This window comes from Myotis myotis, unplaced genomic scaffold (assembly GCF_014108235.1).
Source record: "Myotis myotis isolate mMyoMyo1 unplaced genomic scaffold, mMyoMyo1.p scaffold_m19_p_12, whole genome shotgun sequence".
Taxonomy (NCBI): Eukaryota; Metazoa; Chordata; class Mammalia; order Chiroptera; family Vespertilionidae; genus Myotis; species Myotis myotis.
In genome coordinates this window covers 27965984-27985901 of record NW_023416316.1, presented here as the reverse complement: position 1 = coordinate 27985901, position 19918 = coordinate 27965984, and the positions used below count along the sequence as shown (strand labels likewise).

Genomic DNA, 19918 nt, shown 5'->3' with positions numbered 1-19918 from the left:
CAATGCAAAAAAGACTTCCTTTCGTGCCATTGAAGCAACATTTTACTGATGATTTTTTGGTTTTCCATTCGTCTTTCATTCAGTTGATGTGGCACCCATTTTCCTTCCTTTAAAATCTTTACCATTGCTTGTAAACAATCGGAAATTGTTTGCCGAGCAACATTTAATCTTTCTGCAAGTTGTTTTTGAGTTTGATATGCATCTTCATCCAATAATGCTTGTAATTGTTGGTCTTCAAACTTTTTCAGTTGACCTGGACGTTCTTTGTCTTTCACATCAAAATCATCACTTTTAAAGCATTTAAACCAGCGTTCACAAGTATCTTGAGATAGAGCATGTTCACCATAAGCTTCCTGAAGTATTCAGCAGCACCTATCTTCAAAATAAAGTAATAAATTAAAACTTCCCGTAAATGCTCTTTTTTTGACACGAAATTCGACATTTTTAAGCATAAAAATATCTATGATGTTAACACTTTCAGAAAATTTGACATATGAAGTTTTGAAGCTTGTCAATACAACAAAATAGCATACATATCAAATCGCATATATATCAACATACGTGTAACTCCATCTATTGAAAAAATCCGCATTATTAACTGGTACACCTGGTATATTTGGGAAGTGAAGACGTGGAATTAGCAAGTATAGACTACATTGAGAAGTTTTGCCATGAAGAGAAGGATTGAGAGTGGTCTTGTAAGAGAGGAAATCTGAATGTTTGGGGCAAAAAGGGAAAGAATCTGTAAGAAGAGGAAGGTCAAGATGAGATGGGGGTAAGAAGAGATGATAACTGATTTCCCTGTAAAGCAGAATACAATATTTATTGGCTGAAAGTGAGGTGGTGGGGATGATTTAGTGAGCTTAAGAGTACAAAAGGTTTCATTTATTCATCCTTTCAACAGCTGTTGTGCCAGGCACTTGGAGCAGAATTATGATTTTAAAAAATCCCTTTGCCTTCTTGGAAGTTGTATAGATTAGCGAGGGAACTAGACATTAATCAAAGGAGAATCATACAAATTGATAAAATGCAACTGTGATTTGTTCTATAAAGGAGAGTATATGTTGTTATGAGAACATGTGATAGGAAAAGTTACCTACTAGGTCAAAGGAGCCTTACCTAATAAAGTGAAGATTGAACTGAAATCTGGAAGAAGAGGAGCCCTTAAGCAGGTGAAGGAAGGAGAAGAATTTCTAGTCAGAGGAAATAGTATGTGCAAAGGCCTTGTGGTGAGGAGGAGGAGTTGAAGAAAGGCATGCATAGCTGGTATGCATAGAGCAAGAGAAAACATGGGTCATGATGAGGCTAGGGAGATAGATGGAGCCCAACTATAGGGCCTTGTAGGCCACATTAGGGTGAAAAGTTTGTAGGAATGAAACTGAGGGAGGGGCAGAAGGATAGAAGTTTGTAAACCAAAAGTACGAGATTTGTAATTAGACTTGAGTTTGAATTCTTAGAAAACTTTTGGCAAGTAAGCCACAAATCAAAAATGAAATATTAGAATCTATTCAATGTACCGCATAGAGTTGAGAATTAAACTCTTAAGTGAGATCATGTGTGTGAAATTTCTTTTAAATTATAGTAACTTTTATTATTTGATAGTCCCTTTTTTCTCTCAGCTGAGTATTCTGAAACTTATTAACAAAGAGGATGTGATCAGTTCCATAGACATTTATTGAGCACTTCACTGTGGGTGAGGCATTGAACTAGTCACCCTAAGTATCTGTACATATAAAAGGCTAATATGCTAAGGGTCCCTCCAACTGTCTGACTGGTCGCTGTGATGCACACTGACCACCAGGGGGCAGACGCTCAACGCAGGAGCTGCCGTGATGTGTACTGGCCATTTACAAAGAAACGGCACCATGGACCTGGCGCCGACAGAGCAACACTTGGCTTCCCCCAAGTGGGACACAGGCCCCACCACCACCCCGGAGCAACAGCCCACCAAATCGCAGCCAGTGCTGCTGAGACCCCATGGTGCAAAATGTGGCCCACAGCCCAGCCTCAAACGCTGTGGGCACTGGATAATGACGTCATGTAGCAATGCCCAGCTTCCTCTCCCTAGCAACTAGCCTCCTTGGGGTTTCTGCAGCCTAGGAACACGTCTTGCTTTATAGCCAGGTGCAAACATTTTACACTTTAACCAAATGTCTGTGAAGTGTTTTCCCATGTCTGATCTCATTTGACCTTCACAGAAGTCCTGGAGTAGGTAGATAGGAGATTCGGTAGAATCCTGTTTCTTTCATTAGCCGGAAAACGGAGATTTAGAGAGTTTAGAAACTTGACCTGACTGAAAAAAAGTAAGAAATGGTAGACCTTGAAAATGACTTCAGGTTTTCTCACTGTACAGAATATAGTCAAACACTGCTGCAGTTAAATATTTTACCCTTTGGCCCTGACCGGTTGGGCTCAGTGGATAGAGTGTCAGCCTGTGGACTGAAGGTTTCCAGGTTCGATTCCGGTTAAGGGCATGTACCTTGGTTGCGGGCATATCCCCAGTAGGGAGTATGCATGAGGCAGCTGATTGATGTTTCTAACTCTCCCTCTCCCTTCCTCTCTGTAAAAAATCAATAAAATATATTTAAAAAATATATTTTACCCTTTGTTCTCCCTGCATGATCTACAATAATAATCTGCTCTGTGTTGATATTTACTGCTGTATTGCTAACAATTACCTGAAAGAGAAGTTGGGTGCTTCACTGGGCTGGAAAAAGTTTAGCTAAATCAGAAAGCAGGCCTAATTAAACACGTTTATTCTATATATACTAGAGGCCCGATGCACGAAATTCATGCAAAGGGCTTGGCCCTCACAGCTGCGGCAGCTTGCCTTGGCCCTTGCAGCCCGGCTTCATCCAGAAGGTCGTCCAGCTGTCCAGTCTAATTAGCATATTACGCTTTTATTATCTATAATATCTATAATAATAAAAGCGTAATATGCTAATTAGACCAGACGTCCTTCCCAATGAAGCTGGGGCTGCGAGGGAAGTCCGGGTCCTGGGTGCTGGAGGGAAGCCAGTGCTAGCAGCCACGGGGAAGGAAGGCCTACTCTTGCATGAATTTCGTGCATTGGGCCTCTAGTTATAGATAAAAGACTAAGTTGACTCGTGCCTGTGTGTATGCGCGATACATATAAAGCTCTCAATGGCGCCAATCTCATACTTGTGTTTCGATCTGTCATTGTTGATCGTGAATTGGGTTGATACTTCTATTATAGAGAAAGGGCAAATAACGATATTAAAATATTTCTTCTAATTAAGTTCCTTTCAATGTGCACGAATCCGTGCACCAGGCCACTAGTATAAATAGTAAGAAATAGGCCTTGCCCTCAAGAAACTAAGAGCCAAGATACAGCCATGTGTATAACTAAATATACAAGGTACAGTTGCAAGGTACAGTTTGGTAATTTCTAAGATAGAGGTACAAAATAAAATGGGGTTTAGAAATGGAGTGTTTGATTCCAACTGAGAGACAGGAAAGGCCTCAGCTGGGAGAGGAAGAGGAAGGAAGTCAAGGTAGAGTTGGGTTTTTCATTATGGTGTCATTAGTTGGGATAGGAAATGGAAACAAAGAATGACAGCTTCTGGGGAGATAATGATTTTGGTTTTGGACATGTTAAATTTGTGGTGCTGGCAGTCTATCCATGTGTTACAGCTGGAAACATGACTTGGGAGATCAGGGTTAAAGGTGTGGATCTGTTGGGTGGAGGAATGGTGGCAGGATAAATATTTACTCAGTATTGGCATCATAATATACTGCGTTTCACTGACTACAAGATGCCAGAGATTGTAAGACTCATCATTATTTTAGGTACCATTGAGGAAAAAAAATGTTATCGATTTGGTTATGACACATCATTGTTTTTTAATTTTACTCTCCCTCCCTCCCTTCCTTCCTTCCTTCCTTCCTTCCTTCCTTCCTTCCTTCCTTCCTTCCTTCCTTCCTTCCTTCCTTCCTTCCTTTCTTTCTTTCTTTCTTTTCCTCACCTGAGGAATGCTTTTGTTGATTTTAGAGAGAATGGGGGGGGGGAGGGACAGAGAGAGAGAGAGAAACAGTGATGTGAGAGAGAAACATTAGTTGCCTCCCCTTCGTGGCTGATGGGGGGATTGAACCTATAATCTGGGCATATGCCCTGACTGGGAATCAAACCCTCGACCTTTCTGTGTATGGGATGATGCTCCAACCAATTGAATGACATCAGCCAGGGTGACACATCATTGTTTTTAAGACATATTTTGACTTCAGAATTCTTAAAATATGAGAAAATGTCTCATCATCTTAGAATCAGTGAAATACTGAGGTTAACATTTAGTAAGTCTACTCTTTGCTAAACACTCTGCTAATTAGCAAGTAAGGATTAGTAATTCTCAAAATAACCTTGTTTATTATATATTCTCATTTTACATATTAGATCACTGGGTCCACAGAAGTTAGTATGTTTATGTACTGTAAAGCTGCATTTAGAATTTTCTGGCTTATTATAAACTATAAACTACAAAATTAATAATATCCGATAGTGCTTTGGAGCATGAAAGAAGTCTTATTTTAAAATAGTACTTAGGGAAGATGACTTTGTGCAATGTTGGTTGTGAATCAGTTTCTCTATAGCTGGTGGTTTTTGTTTGTTTAGTATGTATTCAGGGGCAATATTATAGCAGGTGTTTTATAGGCTGGAGAGTTCATTATGGCTCTAGTTTAATAGTGTTTACAACCTAAATTCCTTTTTTTTTCCTTGTGAGGACATGTGGTATAATGGAAAAATCCAGGATTTTGGATTCAAGAGAACTCTGTTTTGAGTCTCACTAGGTAATGACTAAAATTTTATCTCTAAGGCTCTTAATTTCATTCAGAATCATATTCTGTCAAGTGGGAAGATAATACTGTGCCAGTTTCACTGTATTGAAGTGAGAGTCTAACTGGTAGTAGATATGAATGTACTCTGCAGACAAATGCAGAGTGGTAGGGACAATGTTCTGAAAAGTTTAGATGCTGGAAACAACTCATAAAGCCTGGCCTAAGGTATAAAACATGCCTGGGAATTAATTGAAATACAGCCACCTTTCTTGTAAGTTGAGAAAGGTAATCATTACATTGGGACTTTCAACTCGAGATAAAATTGTAGACTTTTCTACTTGGTTAGGTCTGGCAAGGTGCTGGTCTGCTGGCTTTAGATAAATGATACTTGAAGATCTTAACTTTTAGTCTTGAATACATCTAGTTAGAAGAACTATAATGTTGGTACGTGCATTTAGCACATATATTAGTTTTTGTTGTGGATTCAACAGGAGTTTATTCAAGAGACAAAGGTCCTGTGCTCTAAGTGAAATTAGCCTAGTGTGCCTTACTGTTTTTAGCTGAAGCACAATATAGCCTTTGTGAACACTTATTAAGGCTCAAAGATGTGGTCCATCCTGCAACTGGTTTGTACTCTAACAGTGAAGTCAGATATAAGAGGAGGTAATTATGATATAGAACAGAATATGATAAGCATTAGAAAAACAAGTAAAAATAGAACAGATCCCATCTGGGTGATAAGGGAGAGTTTTTTGGTGACAATTATTCTCATTTATAAGAGAAATATATACATGCTTTAGACAGTTTGGAAAATATATCAAGAGAAAAATAAAAATTATAATTACACTGGTCTTTTCTTCTCTATTGTGTGTGTCTGTGTATTAACTCTTTTCTTTTACATAAAATTGCATCATATTTTGTATACAGTTTTTCCTGATTTATTTTTCTTAGTGGAATGTTATAGATTAGAGTTTGACAAGGCCTCTCTGGGATTATATCTTTAGTTTTTGGAAACTGGAAAGGATCTTTTACAAACCTTTAAAAGCTAAATCTCTAGTAAGCTAAAAGGTGCCAATATAATGACTCATTTGAAATTATGATAGCAATTTATAAACTTTTTGAACAGATATATTAAAAAATCAGACAAAATAGACAAGGAATGGAATGTGTTAATTACTGCATCAATAATTTTAATCTGGTGCTCGTTTTGGCAGCACATACACTAAAATTAGAATGATACACAGAAGATTAGCATGGCCCCTGTGCAAGGATGACACAAATTCATGAAGGGTTTCATATTTTTAAATCATATGATTATATCAATAGATGCAGAAAAAGCATTCGACAAAATCCAACACCCATTTTTTTCTTTTTTAATCCTTATTGTTGAAAGTATTATGAATGTCCTCTTTTCCCCCCATTGGCCCTCTTCACCCCAGTACCACCCCTCCCCCAAGACCCATTTTTGAGAAAAACTCTCAGTAAAGTGGGAATAGAGGGGTCACATCTCAACATAATAAAGGCCATATATGACACACCTACAACCAACATCATACTCAACGGGCAAAAACTAAAACCATTTCTCCTAAGAACAGGAACAAGACAGTTTTCACCACTTTTATTCAACATAGTACTGGAAGTCCTAGCCACAGCGATCAGACAAGAAGAAATAAAAGGCATCCAAATTAGGAAGGAGGACGTAAAATTGTCATTATTTGCAAATGACATGATATTGTACATAGAAAACCCTAAAGACTCCACCAAAATACTACTAGATTTAATAAATGAATTTGGCAATGTAGCAGGATACAAAATTAAAACCCAGAAATTGATTTCATTTTTATACACCAATATGAACTCTTAGAAAGAGAAACTAAAAAAAAAAAAATCCCATTTACCATGGTAACAAAAAAAAATTAAGATACTTTGAAATAAACTTAACCAAGGAGGTAAAAAAACCTGTACTTGGAAAACTACAGAACATTGAAAAAAGAGATAGAAGGTAAAAGCAAGTGGAAAGAATATACCATGTTCATGGATTGGGAGAATTAATATCATTAAAATGTCCATACTACTCAAATTAATCTATAGATTCAATGCAATTCCTATCAAAATACTAATGGCATATTTTACATATCAAGACCAAATACTGCAAATATTTATATGGAACAAAAAAAAAGACCCCGAATAGCTACATTTTGAGAAAGAAGAACAAAGTTGGAGGGATCACAACGTCAGATATCAAGCTGTACTGCAAAGCCATTGTCATCAAAACAGCCTAATACTGGCACAAGAACAGGCATATAGGTCAATGGAACAGAACAGAGAACTCAGAAATTGACTCAAGCCATTATGCTCAATTAATATTTGACAGAGGAGGCAAGAGCATACATTGGAGTAAAGACAGTCTTCTTCAATAAATGGTGTTGGAATAATTGGACAGGTACATGTAAAAAAATGAAACTAGACCACCAACTTACATCATACACAAGAATAAACTCAAAATGGATAAAAGACTTCAATGTAAGTTGTGAAACCATAAAAACCTTAGAAGAAAATGTAGGCAGCAAAATATCAGACATCTTACAGAGCAGAATTTTCACCAGTACATCGTCTAGGACAGTGGTCGGCAAACTGCGGCCCCTTGAGTGTGGCTCTTCCACAAAATACCACGTGTGGGCATGCTCGTACAGTGCGATTGAGACTTCGTGGCCACACTCAAGGGGCCAAAGAGCCGCATGTGGCTTGCAAGCCACAGTTTGCCAACCACTGGCCTAGGACAAGAGAAACAAAGGAAAAAAATAAATAAATGGGACTACATGAAAATAAAAGGCTTCTGCACAGTAAAAGAAACCAGCACCAAAATGAAAAGGGAATACACTGTATGGTAGAACATATTTGCCAATGATACATCTGATAAGGGGTTAATGTCCAAAATATATAAAGTACTCATACAACTCAAACAAAAGGAAGACAACCAACCCAATTAAAAAATGGGCAGAAGACCTGAATAGACACTTCTCCAAAGAGGACATACAAATGGCCAAGAAATATATGAAAAAACTAGTGACTTGGTGCACGAAATTTATGCACATTAAAAGGGAATTAATTAGAGGAAATATTCTAATATTGCTATTTGCCCTTTCTCTATAATAGAAGTGTCAGAGATGAAAGAAAATTAGTAAAATGTATATGAAAATCTTCCTCCTGTCAGAGTCTGGGGCACACCATGGGACCCAGAGACAAGTCCCTGCCCACCCATGTGTGCCTTGAAATCTCGCGAGCCCCAGACCCGGCCAGCCCCACCCCCATCAAGCCCTGACGGGTGGGGGCGTGGCCTCAGGTCGCCTGGCCTGGTGCCAGGGTGGGAGGCGCAGCCTGAGGTCCCCTGGCCTGGGCCAGGGGGTGCAGCCTGAGGTCCCCCATCAAGCCCCACCAGGCGGGGAGTTCAGCCTCAGGTCCCCTGGCCCAGACCAGGGCAGGGGGCATGCCTTGAGGTCCCCATCAAGACCCGCTGGACGGGGGGCACGGTCTCAGGTCCCCCGACCCGACGCCAGGGCTGGGGGTGCGATCTCAGGTCCTCCGCCCTGGGCGGGGGCCTGCCTTGAGGTTCCCCGTCAAGTCCCGTGGGTGTGGGGGCACGGCCTGAGGTCCCCCGTCAAGTTCCTGCTGATTGCTTGTTAAGGCTCGTTACAGGAACTTGGCCTCTGCTGTGGGCACAGCCATCTTGACCACGACGACACAACAGTCAATTTGCATATTCCCTCTTTATTAGATAAGATGCTCAACCCCACTAATCATCAGAGAGAAGCAAATTAAAATGACAGTGAAGTACCACCTCACACCTGCCAGAATGGCTATCATCAGTAAACCAACAAAAAGTGCTGGTGAGGATGTGGAGAAAAAGGAATCATAGTACATTGTTGGTGGGAATGCAGACTGGTACAGCCACTGTGGAAAAGTGTGGAGTTCCCTCAAAAACTAAAAATGGAACTGCCATTTGACCCAGTGATCCCACTTCTAGGAATATATCCTAAGAAGCCATAAAAATCAATAAGAAAGAATATGTACACCTATATGTTCATTATTTACAAAAGCTAAGATCTAGAAACAGCCCAAGTGCCCATCAGTAGATGAATGGATAAAAAACAAACAAAAAAATTGTGATAAATTTAATAGCATACTATGCAGTTGTAAAAAAAAAGGATCTCTTCCCCTTTGAGACAGCATGGAGGGATTTGGAGAGTATTTTGCTAAGCAAAATAATGCAGTCAGAGAAAGACAAGTATTACATGATCTCACTTATATGTGGAATCTAATGAGCAAAATAAACTGATGAACAAAAAGATTCAGAAACATTGAAGCATGCAACAGACTGATGTATTTCAGAGGGAAGGGGTGGGGGTGGGAAGAGATTAACCAATGAATTTGTATGCATATATGCATAGCCCATGGACAGACAATAGTGTGGGGAAGGCCTGTGGAGGGGAGGGGAGCTGGAGCTGGGTGGAGGAGGTCAATGGGGGTAGGGTAAGGGGATGGGGACATCTGTAATCCTTTTAACAATAAAGATAAATTTTTTTTTATTGCTTAAAGTATTACAAAGGGTATTACATATGTGTCCTTTTTTAGCAATAAAGATAAATTTAAAAAAAAGAAAAAAAATACATCTAATCTGCTTACTGTTAAGAGATCACTGTAATGAAATAAACTACAAAAAAAAAATCACTGAAAATGAAAGACACCAATATTTGATATATGAAAATTGGTTGCCAAACATATCTTTGTGTGTCAGTATCTGTTGTTGGGTTGGAATGATCCAGCCACCTCTAGCGTAACTCCTATCTAGAATCATTTAAAACCTTTATTCTCCTATCAGAGTGATAACAGGTATTTTTTGCTATGATCTATAAATGATGTTTTTATTATGTCCAGAAAACTTGCTTTCTACCTTTCTTGAGATCTAGGCCTATACTCTCTTGCAACTGAAAAAGGGAGATAAGCTATTAAAAACTACACATGCACAAACGAACATACGTGCACACACTATTGCAACTACAGAAGGGGGAGGTAAGCTATTAAAATCACTTGTGTGCCTGCCCCCCCCCCTTCACTTTAATGATTTAAATTCTGCCTTGCAGCTAGTTTGAGATACCTTATACAGGACCAGAGAATCTTTCACCTAGTAAGTAATGCTCAATAAACATTTGATTTGATTTAATGTTTGTATGTATTAGCAATTAATAACCTGTGGGCTTCCCTGTAGGATGTTTAATGGATTTTAATAAAGACCAAGAAATAGTTGTGCTTTATGTGTAATATGAGATTTTGCTATAATGGTTTTAGGTATTAAAAGTGAAAACATTAAGCCCTAGCCGGTTTGGCTCAGTGGATAGAGCATCAGCCTGCGCACTGAAGGGTCCGGTCAGTTCTGGTCAAGGGCACATGCCTGGGGTTACTGGCTCATTCCCAGTGGGGGGCTTGCAGGAGGCAGCCAATCAATGATTTTCTCATCATTGATGTTTCTATCTCTCTCTCCCTTTCCCTTCCTCTCTGAAATTAATAAAAATATATTAAAATAAGTTAAAACATTAAGCTGAGTGAATTAAAGAATGTCCTTTTGCTGTCCATGTATAATCAAGCTTGAATGAGCTCTGATAAATAGTAACCATAGAAATCTGATTGTGTATATGAAAATCTATTCCAACCGAGGTTTATTTATTTAGAAAACACTTTAAAAAATATATTTGAGCATTTGTGCATGTTCAATTATAACCTGGACTGTGTTTACTCTAGAATTAGTCATTGGTTTTGTTAGTTGAAGTTTGACGTAAGTACTTGTTTGTCTTTTGGTTTGAAAAGGAGCTTATAGGTAGTGAATTTTGTTGATTCTTACAGAAATTAATTTTTTTCAGGATCAGGATAGTATATTTATGTATATTTTATTAGTATTCTCTTTAAATTATAATAAATTGCGATGAAGTCAGGTAGAAGGTTAGCAGTGACATCTAAGATTTTCTCAGAAGAAAATCTGTACATGAATGAATGAATGAAATCAGGTATATTACTGGTGTGCAACTTTGGTTTTATTTATTACTCTGTTCACACCACCATATTTTAAAAGAATTTATTCTATTTATTTTTCTTTGCCTTGATTCATATGGGCATAAATGGAAGCATTAGCTGTTTCAGTTGCTATGGAATTGATATTAATACCATAGGAGAAAGTTGTGGACTGTAATAAGTATGGCTTTTGAATCTGGGTTTGAATTTCAGATTTTCCTGTTTAAGTCTGAAACCTTGGGCAAGTTACTTAACCTCTTTGTGTTTTCGTTAATCTGTAAAGTGGAAATTGTATACTCTACAGTAGTGTTTTTTCATACTGTAGGCATGATTCATTAGTCCTGAAATGAGTTTAGTGGGTAACCAGCATTAGGGGGAAAATGTAGAACTGTCGCTAATAAGGGAAAGTATTATTTTGTGAGACTTTTATTTCATAGTACACATTCATACTGCACATAAATATGTATGTAAGTAGATGGGAACTTTGTTGCAATGTAAGATATACAGGGTGTCCCCAAAAATGTATATGTACTCTAGGCTGGGTTAAAAACAGTTTGAAAACATTCTGTAAAGTTGTTGGGATTAAGTGTCTAGTATAGCTACTGTTTCATAGATAGTAACTGAAAGAAAAATGGCATTGGAGAAGTCTTATTGGATATTTTGGCCTTGTTGGATTTTGTTGTGTTTATACAGATTTGGTCTTTATTCCAAGAGCTATAAAATAAAAGCTGGTTTGTTACTTTAATTTGTTATTGCGTATGGAAAATAATTTGACATAGAAAGGTTGTTGTTTTTTTAAGTATTATTTTGGGAACTCGTATAAATAGGTGAGAGTGTAAGTTTATGTGACAACTTGGAGTACAATTGGGCAGTAGTACCTAGTAAAGTTGAAGATAAGTATCCCCTACAGCCTAGTGATTGTAGTTCTTGTGCTTGGTTAAAGGAGACATGCAGGAGGATGTTCACTGAAGCATTGTTTGTAATTGCAAGAATTTGGAAACAACTTAAAAGTCCCATGGTAGAAATTTGGATAAATAAACCATAATGTGTTCATCAAATGGAATGCTAAACTAAACTAAGTTAAATGAATAAACTAAGTTTCATTTATCAATAATGATAAATCTCAAATCAAAATGGGAAGAAAAGCAAGTTGCAGACAGATATAGTATGATACATTAGAAACATGCAAAAGCAGTATTGTATATTGTTTATGGATATAAGCATATGTAGTAAAAATAAAAATTTAGACCGGAATGATATATATTAATGTCAGGATAATGCATACTAAAAAGGAAGTAAGGGAGGGAATGGGATTAAGTAGGGATTGCAGTTGTATTTGTAATATGTTATTAAATTTTGAAAAAATAATGTGTAGCAGATATGGCACAATGTTTAGATTAGACAGTGTGATACAGATTAAATACTCAGTGGTATCTGTTAAAAACAGCACACTGTTTTGGGTCTAGAGCAGTGGTTCTCAACCTACTGGCCCTTTAAATACAGTTCCTCATGTTGTGACCCAACCATAAAATTATTTTTGTTGCTACTTCATAACTGTAATGTTGCTACTGTTATGAATCATAATGTAAATATCTGATATGCAGGATGGTGTTAGGTGATCCCTGTGAAAGGGTTGTTCGACCGCCAAAGGGGTCGCGACCCACAGGTTGAGAACCACTGGCCTAGAGAAAAATAGACTAAAAATATATGCATAGTAATGTTAAAAAGATTAAGTAACATGGTAGAATTATGGAAATGCCTATCTTTTTTGATTTTCTAAATTTTATGCAATGAATTTATGCCACTTTCATAATAGAAAAGAAAACCATAGCACATTTTTAGGAGTGGAATTGTTAGGTCAAAAGCAAAGAATTCAAACTTTTAAAAAATGTTAATATGGGAGGGATGGGGGAACAATAGGGGGATAAGGACACATATGTAATACCTTAATAAATAAAGAAAAAAATGTTAATAGGCATTTCTTGAAATTTTTATGATATTTATAATCTTATTTATCTCTCTTGTTTGGTTTAAAAATACTTTTTCTAATGCTTTGATAGTTACCCTTAATTTCTTATTTCACAGATATAACTAATCTTATACTCTTTTATTTTTAGTCTTCTTATGTTTTTTGATCTTTGGCAGAACTCTTAGAGCAGCAATTTGTTGGATTCTAATTTTTAAAAAAATCACTTAATGATTTTTTGTATTACTGTATCTTAGTGATAAGAAGTTATGTTTTAGTGACATAGAAACTTAGATGTGTAACCTTGGAGAAGTTACTTAATCGGTGCCTCTATTTTCCCATCTATAAAATGGAGATAATATTAGTACATACCTAATCAGGCTATTGCAGAGAATAAATGACAAAATACATGTGAAGTACTTAAAAGAATATCTTGCCAATAGTACAGTCAGTACATTTTTATTAATTATTATTTTTACCTATGGCAAAGTTTAGCTGCTTTATATGACAGCTTCTGTTTAAACAAATATATATATTTTAATGATATTAATCAAACTTTATTTTTTTAATGTATTTTATTGATTTTTTACAGAGAAGAAGTGAGAGGGATAGAGAGTTAGAAACATCGATCAGCTGCCTCCTGCACACCCCCTACGGGGGATGTGCCCGAAACCAAAGTACATGCCCTTGACCAGAATCGAACCTGGGACCCTTCAGTCCGCAGGCCAACGCTCTATCCACTGAGCCAAACCGGTTAGGGCTAAACAAATATATACTTAAATACATAAGTGGGATATTATACATGCTTTTCTTTCTTTAAAATATTTTTATTGATTTCAGAGAGGAAGAGGGAGAGATAGAAACATCAATGATGATAAGAGAGAATCAGTGGTTGGCTGCCTCCTACATGCCCTCTACTGGGGATCGAGCCTGAAACCCAGGCATGTGCCCTTGACCGGAATCAAAACTTGGGACCCTTCAGTCCTCAGGCTGATGCTGTTATCCATTGAGCCAAACCGGCTAGGGCTATACATGCTTTTCTTGATTTTTCACTTTATATAACTTGGACATCTTTTTATATCAAAGATAGATCTATATCATTGTTTTAAATATTTAGATAATATTCCATTATATGTAACATGATTCTACTAAAACATTTCCTTATTAATGGGTATAATTTAGGATATTTCTAATTTTTGATATTATAATGTAATTGTAATGAATAACCCTTGCAGTTAGAATTCCTCCTTATGGTACATTCTCAAAAGTTTTGTTAGCGTGAAGAGCACCATGAGTTCCAGAACTTCCCAGAAAACTCACCTGGGACTGTGCCCCAGGATGAAATACTGTTCTAGCCACAGAAGCCATGCACTTACATTGTGTTATGCCTTTGCTTCTGCTCTTTCCTTACTTGTATTTCCTTCTGTTCTCATTTTCCACCTGAAGAATGCCTACTTCTTTGTGATCCTGTTTAAATTTACCTCCCCTTCCACAACCTAAACCAAACCAAATTAAAAAAAAAATCACATTTGAAAACCGTAATCTTTTATTCTTTAGCTTTCTTACAGTATCTGTTCTTGCTTTCATTTATTATTCACTCAGCACGTATTTGTTAATGCCTTTTATGCTCCAGATACTACAGAGTGCCAGAAAAGTAGTAGATAAAACATAGTTTCTGCTCTCATGGAAGTCACAGACTAGTGGGAGAAAAGACAACAAACAGTTGACCAAAAATAAATATGTAAATATAAATTTGTCATAGTATTATAAAGAAAGAGAACTGGATTAATCTGAATAAAGACTAATGTTTGAGTTTCTCTGAATTAATGGGCCTTTGTACAGAGAACATCCTATATAATAAAAGCGTAATATGCTAATTAGACCAGACATCTTTCCGGGTCTCTTTCCAGATGAAGCCAGGGCTGCGAGGGCCGAGGCAGAGGCAGCTGCCGCCGCATGCAGGGGCCAAGGCAGAAGCGACCGCCACGGTGGAGGGAGCCAAGCCCCCTGCACGAATTTTGTGCATTGGGCCTCTAGTAAATTTATAAAGCCTGGATAAAACATAAACAAACTTTAATGCTGCTTCTTAAGATTGAATAAAGGAAGAAAGGGATGATTCCTTTATTAAATATGAAAATTGAAGGTTATATATTTTTTGTTATATGACATCATAGAAGGATGGATAGAATTCTTCTAATAGCCTTTGAGTCCTCAAAGAACCTGAGTTCTTCAACCACCAGTTCCATTTTCTCAAGCTGTCCCAGAAAAATGGCCATTGGTTCTTTTGCTTTATGTGACTAACTAGATGTCCTGACTATTTAATATGTCCAGGCATGCTGGGATTGGGAACAAATAGTCCATTGATCCTTGAAAAACATAAAAGTAAAAAGCCAATCACCTGTTTCTATTTTAGATAGAGCATTGGCATCTAAACTCAAAACCGCTTTATTTTAATTAGATTATATCAACCAATTATATATAGATAAGGCCTATAGATTTCTAATTATGTTAGTCTGGTTACCAAAGTTTTGTTGCAAAGAGTTATTTGTGATATTTGTTTGAGGCTTTGTTAATAGGTTCCAAGAAAGGAATTGTCTCAGGGGCCGCTTACCAAGATTATATTCAAGGAATTTTGAAGAATTAACCTGATGAATAAAACAATGAATTCTGTCCTTAAAGAGATTTTGATCATTATGGGAGTTAAGATTTTGATAGGAATAACTGCTATGGAGAGATAGAAAGCAAGAAGAGCACGAGGTGCATATAAACTGCCTTGGGAATTGTGAGCAGGGAGACAGTATTTTTGACAGCATTTGTTTGGAAAAAGATCAGGGAAAGTTGAGTAGGAGTAATAATATTCCTGGTTGGTGTTGAAAAATGAGGAATACTTTGAACATGTGGAAATGAAGTGTATTGAGAATATCCTATTATGGACAGGAGTCAATATTCATGTTTTTGTGTTTTTTTTTGCATAATCTACCTTTTTGCCATTTTGGTAACTATTAATAATCATCATCATAATAGCTAACATTTATTAACTGCCTATTATGTGCCAGGGGGGGAAGAGAGAGAGAGAGAGAGAGAGAGAGAGAGACAGACAGACAGACAGACAGACACATTGATTGGTTGCCTCCTGAAGAGGTCCCAACCAGGGCTGGGGATCGAGCCTGCCCTCGACTGGAATTGAATCCGGGACCCCCCTTCAGTCCGTGGGCTGAAGCTCGATTCACTGAGCCAAACCAGCTAGGGCCTCCTTTGTTTTTAAAAAAGGTAAGTCATCTTTTTCTTAAGAACCAGATTTCATTTTCCCTCATAAAAATGAAGAGCTAAAACATATGTGTAAAAAAATTTTAAAGCCTAAATGTGTGATATAAGGGAGAATGATTTATATAACACTTAAAACATGATGAGATTTTAGGAAATCATTAAAAATGATCTACCTTTTTGCCATTTTGATAACAATATTAATAACCATCATCCTTAATGATTATTAAAATGATAGTTATAAAGACTGAATAAACATTGGAAAATATTTGCTGTTACTTTGAGAGGAAAATGATTTTTCATGGTCTATTTTCTTCTTAAATTTAGTGTTTAACTTTTATAGTTACTCATAATGGAGGGGGAAGGAATAAGGACATCTTGCTAGCCAGTCAGAACAGCTGAGTCAGCTCCTGTGATCACTTAGCTAACAGATGTCACAGTTAGTGCATCTTTATTTTGAAATATTTGACAAATTAATAATTACAAATATATATTTAAAAACATATACTATGCTATATTAAAAACAGGGCAGTGGGATTATATATGATTCCCGTCATTTAAAATGTTAACTTTTAAAGAAAAAAGGAAATGGTGGTTATTATATGTAAGAGGTAATGCACTTTAATCCTAGATTCTGAAGCAGGAGGGTTGCAAACAAGGGAACTAGTTCCCAAAGGCTTCAGAAATTGTTTCATGAGTAGGACAGGCTAGAACAAGGCAGGTTAGTTATTCCCTGTCCCTGAGGAACCAGGTCACTGGATGCAGAGCCAGGGTGAATAGGATTATTTCCTGTAATCTCAAGGGTGCCAGTTGTAGATTTGATTCTTCAGCAAGGTCAGAGAAACTCAAGAGCTGAAGTTACAGCCTTTTTTTTTTTTTTTTTTGAGCGTAGGCACAGTGTATCAATCTCTTATTTTTACTTTAAAAAACATTATTAATATTATTGATTTTAGAGAGGAAGACAGGGAGAGAGAGATAGAAACACCAATGATGCCCTAGTGGCTAGGATAGTGGATAGAACATTGGCCTGTGGACTGAAGGGTCCTGGGTTCGATTTTGGCCAAGGGCACATGCCTGGGTTGCGGGCTCAATCCCCAGTAGGGGGCATGCAGGAGGCAGCCTATCAGTGATTCTCATCTTTGATGTTTCTATATCTCTCTCCCTCTCTCTCTGAAATCAATAAAAATATCTTAAAACAAAAAAAGAAACATCAATGATTAGAATCATTAGTTGGCTGTTTCCTGCACGTCCCCTACTGGGGGTTGAACATGCAACCCGGGCATGTGCCCTGACCGGGAATTGAACCGTGATCTTCTTGTTCATGCATGAGTTGATGTTCAACCACTGAGCAACACTGGCCTGGCTTCAGTTTCTTTTAATCTATAATAATAAAAGCGTAATATGGTATTTAGACTGGACAGCCGAACAACCTTGTGGATATCATTCTGGACGTCGGGCCAAGGCAGAGGCGGTTAGGGGTGATCAGGCAGGCAGATGAGTGGTTAGGGACAATCAGGCAGGCAGGCAGAGGGGTTAGGGGCGATCAGGCAGGCAGGCAGAGGGGTTAGGGGCAATCAGGCAGGCAGGCGACTGGTGAAATCAGTTAATACTGATCGCTGCCTACAACAAATAATCAATTTGAACCATGCTTTGATCGTAAACCAGAATGGGCCAGAACACATGGCAAAGTAATTTTGCTTCATGATAATGCACCATCACGCACTTCAAAACCAGAAGCATCGATCAGACCCTCAAACCTCGAGGGAAGCCATAGCCGGCGTGGCTCAGTGGATAGAGTGTCGGCTTGCGGATTGAAGGGTCCCAGGTTCGTTTCCGGCCAAGGGCACATGCCTGGGTTTCAGGTTCAATCCCTAGTGGGGGTGTGCAGGAGGCAGCCTGCCGGGAGCCGCGGTCCCTGTTCGGGCGCCAGATGCCGGGGTCCAACCCCAGCAGGTCCAGGGGTCCCCAAAGGTGTGGATGGAGTCGGCGAAGAAGGAATGACACGGAGACAGTGTTCAGTTGATCAGCAGCCTAGCCAGGATCTCTAGCCAGGATCTCCAGCCAAGTTCTGGTCTGGATCTCCAGAGAGGTTCTGCTTAGGATCTCCAGCCAGGATATGTGTCCATGTTCTCTTGCTAGGTTCTCCAGGTCCTCCAGCCAGGTTCTGTAGCCATGTTCCCTCGCTAGGTTCTCCAGCCAGGTTCTGTCCAGGTTATCCAGCCAGGTTCAGTCACCAGGTTCTAGTCAGGTTCTCTTGCCAATTTCTGTAGTCAGGTTCAGTCCAGGATCTTTTGCCATGTTCTCTCGCTAGTTTCTGTCTCTAGGTTCTGAGGCCAGTTTCTGTCCAGTATCTTTTGCCATGTTCTCTCCAGCGAAGTTCTTCTGTCTCTAGAGAACGTTCTGTGTAGGTTCTGTGCCTAGGTTCCGTCTCTCTTGGTTCCGTATTCTAAGTTCTGTCTTCTGAGTTCTGTGTCTTGCTGTCTTGTTGCATCTGTATTTATACCAGTTGATTCCAATCCTATCAATCTCTATTCCAAAGGTTAGGGTGTTTCTTATCTCCATTCCAGGGAGTAAAGATTATGTAGCTTAAGCATGATTGTTCATAGTTAAAGTGATTAATTACCCGCCTGGCACTTAGTTAAGAGGTTTTATTCCCTCCCTAACTTCAGGGAAAATCCCTACCTGGGGAAACAACCTTTCTCAGAGACCTTGGTTAAAACACATAGTGCTAAGAAGGTGAGCAAACATATTAAGAACAGTATGCCATATATGCCAGGTCCCTTGAAACAGCAAGGATGGACCGGCTCCCGGCAGCAGCCGATCAATGATTGCCTCTCATCATTGATGTTTGTCTCTCTCTCCTTCTCCCTTCCTCTCTGAAACCAATAAAGAAATAAAAACACACACACCCAAAAACGACAAAAAACCCTCGAGGGAAGGTAGGGGAGGGTGGTGGTAAGGGGAAGAGATCAACCAAAGGACTTGTATGCATGCATATAAGCCTAACCAAGGGACACGGGGGGGGGGGGGGGGAGGTGAGGGGGTAATGGGAGGATAAGGACACATGTAATACCTTAATCAATAAAGAAAAAAATGATTAAAAAAAATAAAAATAAAGACATGTTCAAAGATCTTGCCTGGGAAGTATTAACCCACCCGCCGAATTCACCAGACCTTGCTCCTTCAGATTACCACTTGTTCCAATTGATGGCACACGCACTTTCTGAGCAGCACTTCAAAACATACGAAGAAGTGGAAAATTGGGTCTCTGAATGGTTTGCCTCAAAACAAGTTCTATTGGGACATTACCCACAAATTACCTGAAAGATGGGGGAAATGTGTAGCTAGCGATGGACATTACTTTGAATAAAGCACTTTTGATGTTTCTCTTGAAATTATCGTGTTTTCTTTGATTACAAAATCTGTATTATTAACCAGTACACCTGGTATGTGGAATCTAATGAACAAAATAAACTGTTGAACAAAATAGATCCAGAGACATAGAAGCTTAGAACAGACTGTTGAGTCTCAGAGGGAAGGTGGAGGTGGGTGGGATGGTGGAAGAGATCAACCAAAGAAATTGTATGCATATATGCATACCCCATGGACTTAGACAGTAGGGTGGTGGAGGCCTGGGGTGGAGGGGTAGGGGTAGGCTATAAGGGGTCAATGGGAAAAAAATGGGGACATATGTAATACTTTCAATAATAAAGATTTTAAAAAATTGACTTTAAAGAAAAATCTAGTCCTAACTCTAACAATGCTTGGCTTAATAGGTGCTCAGGAAATGTTGGTTAGATAAATTAATTGGTGACATTTTTTCATGATGCC

At 38.4% G+C, this 19918-nt stretch overlaps 1 protein-coding gene and 1 non-coding gene across 6 annotated transcripts in view; both read left to right on the top strand.

Moving 5' to 3' along the window:
* The window catches only part of UNC13B (unc-13 homolog B), a 146550-nt gene that overhangs the window by 9570 nt on the left and 117062 nt on the right, over positions 1–19918 (top strand). The gene's annotated exons all lie outside the window — the stretch shown is intronic.
* On the top strand, positions 5993–6097 carry LOC118667843. Its single transcript, XR_004971420.1, has one exon. It is a non-coding gene; the product is annotated as a U6 spliceosomal RNA (small nuclear RNA).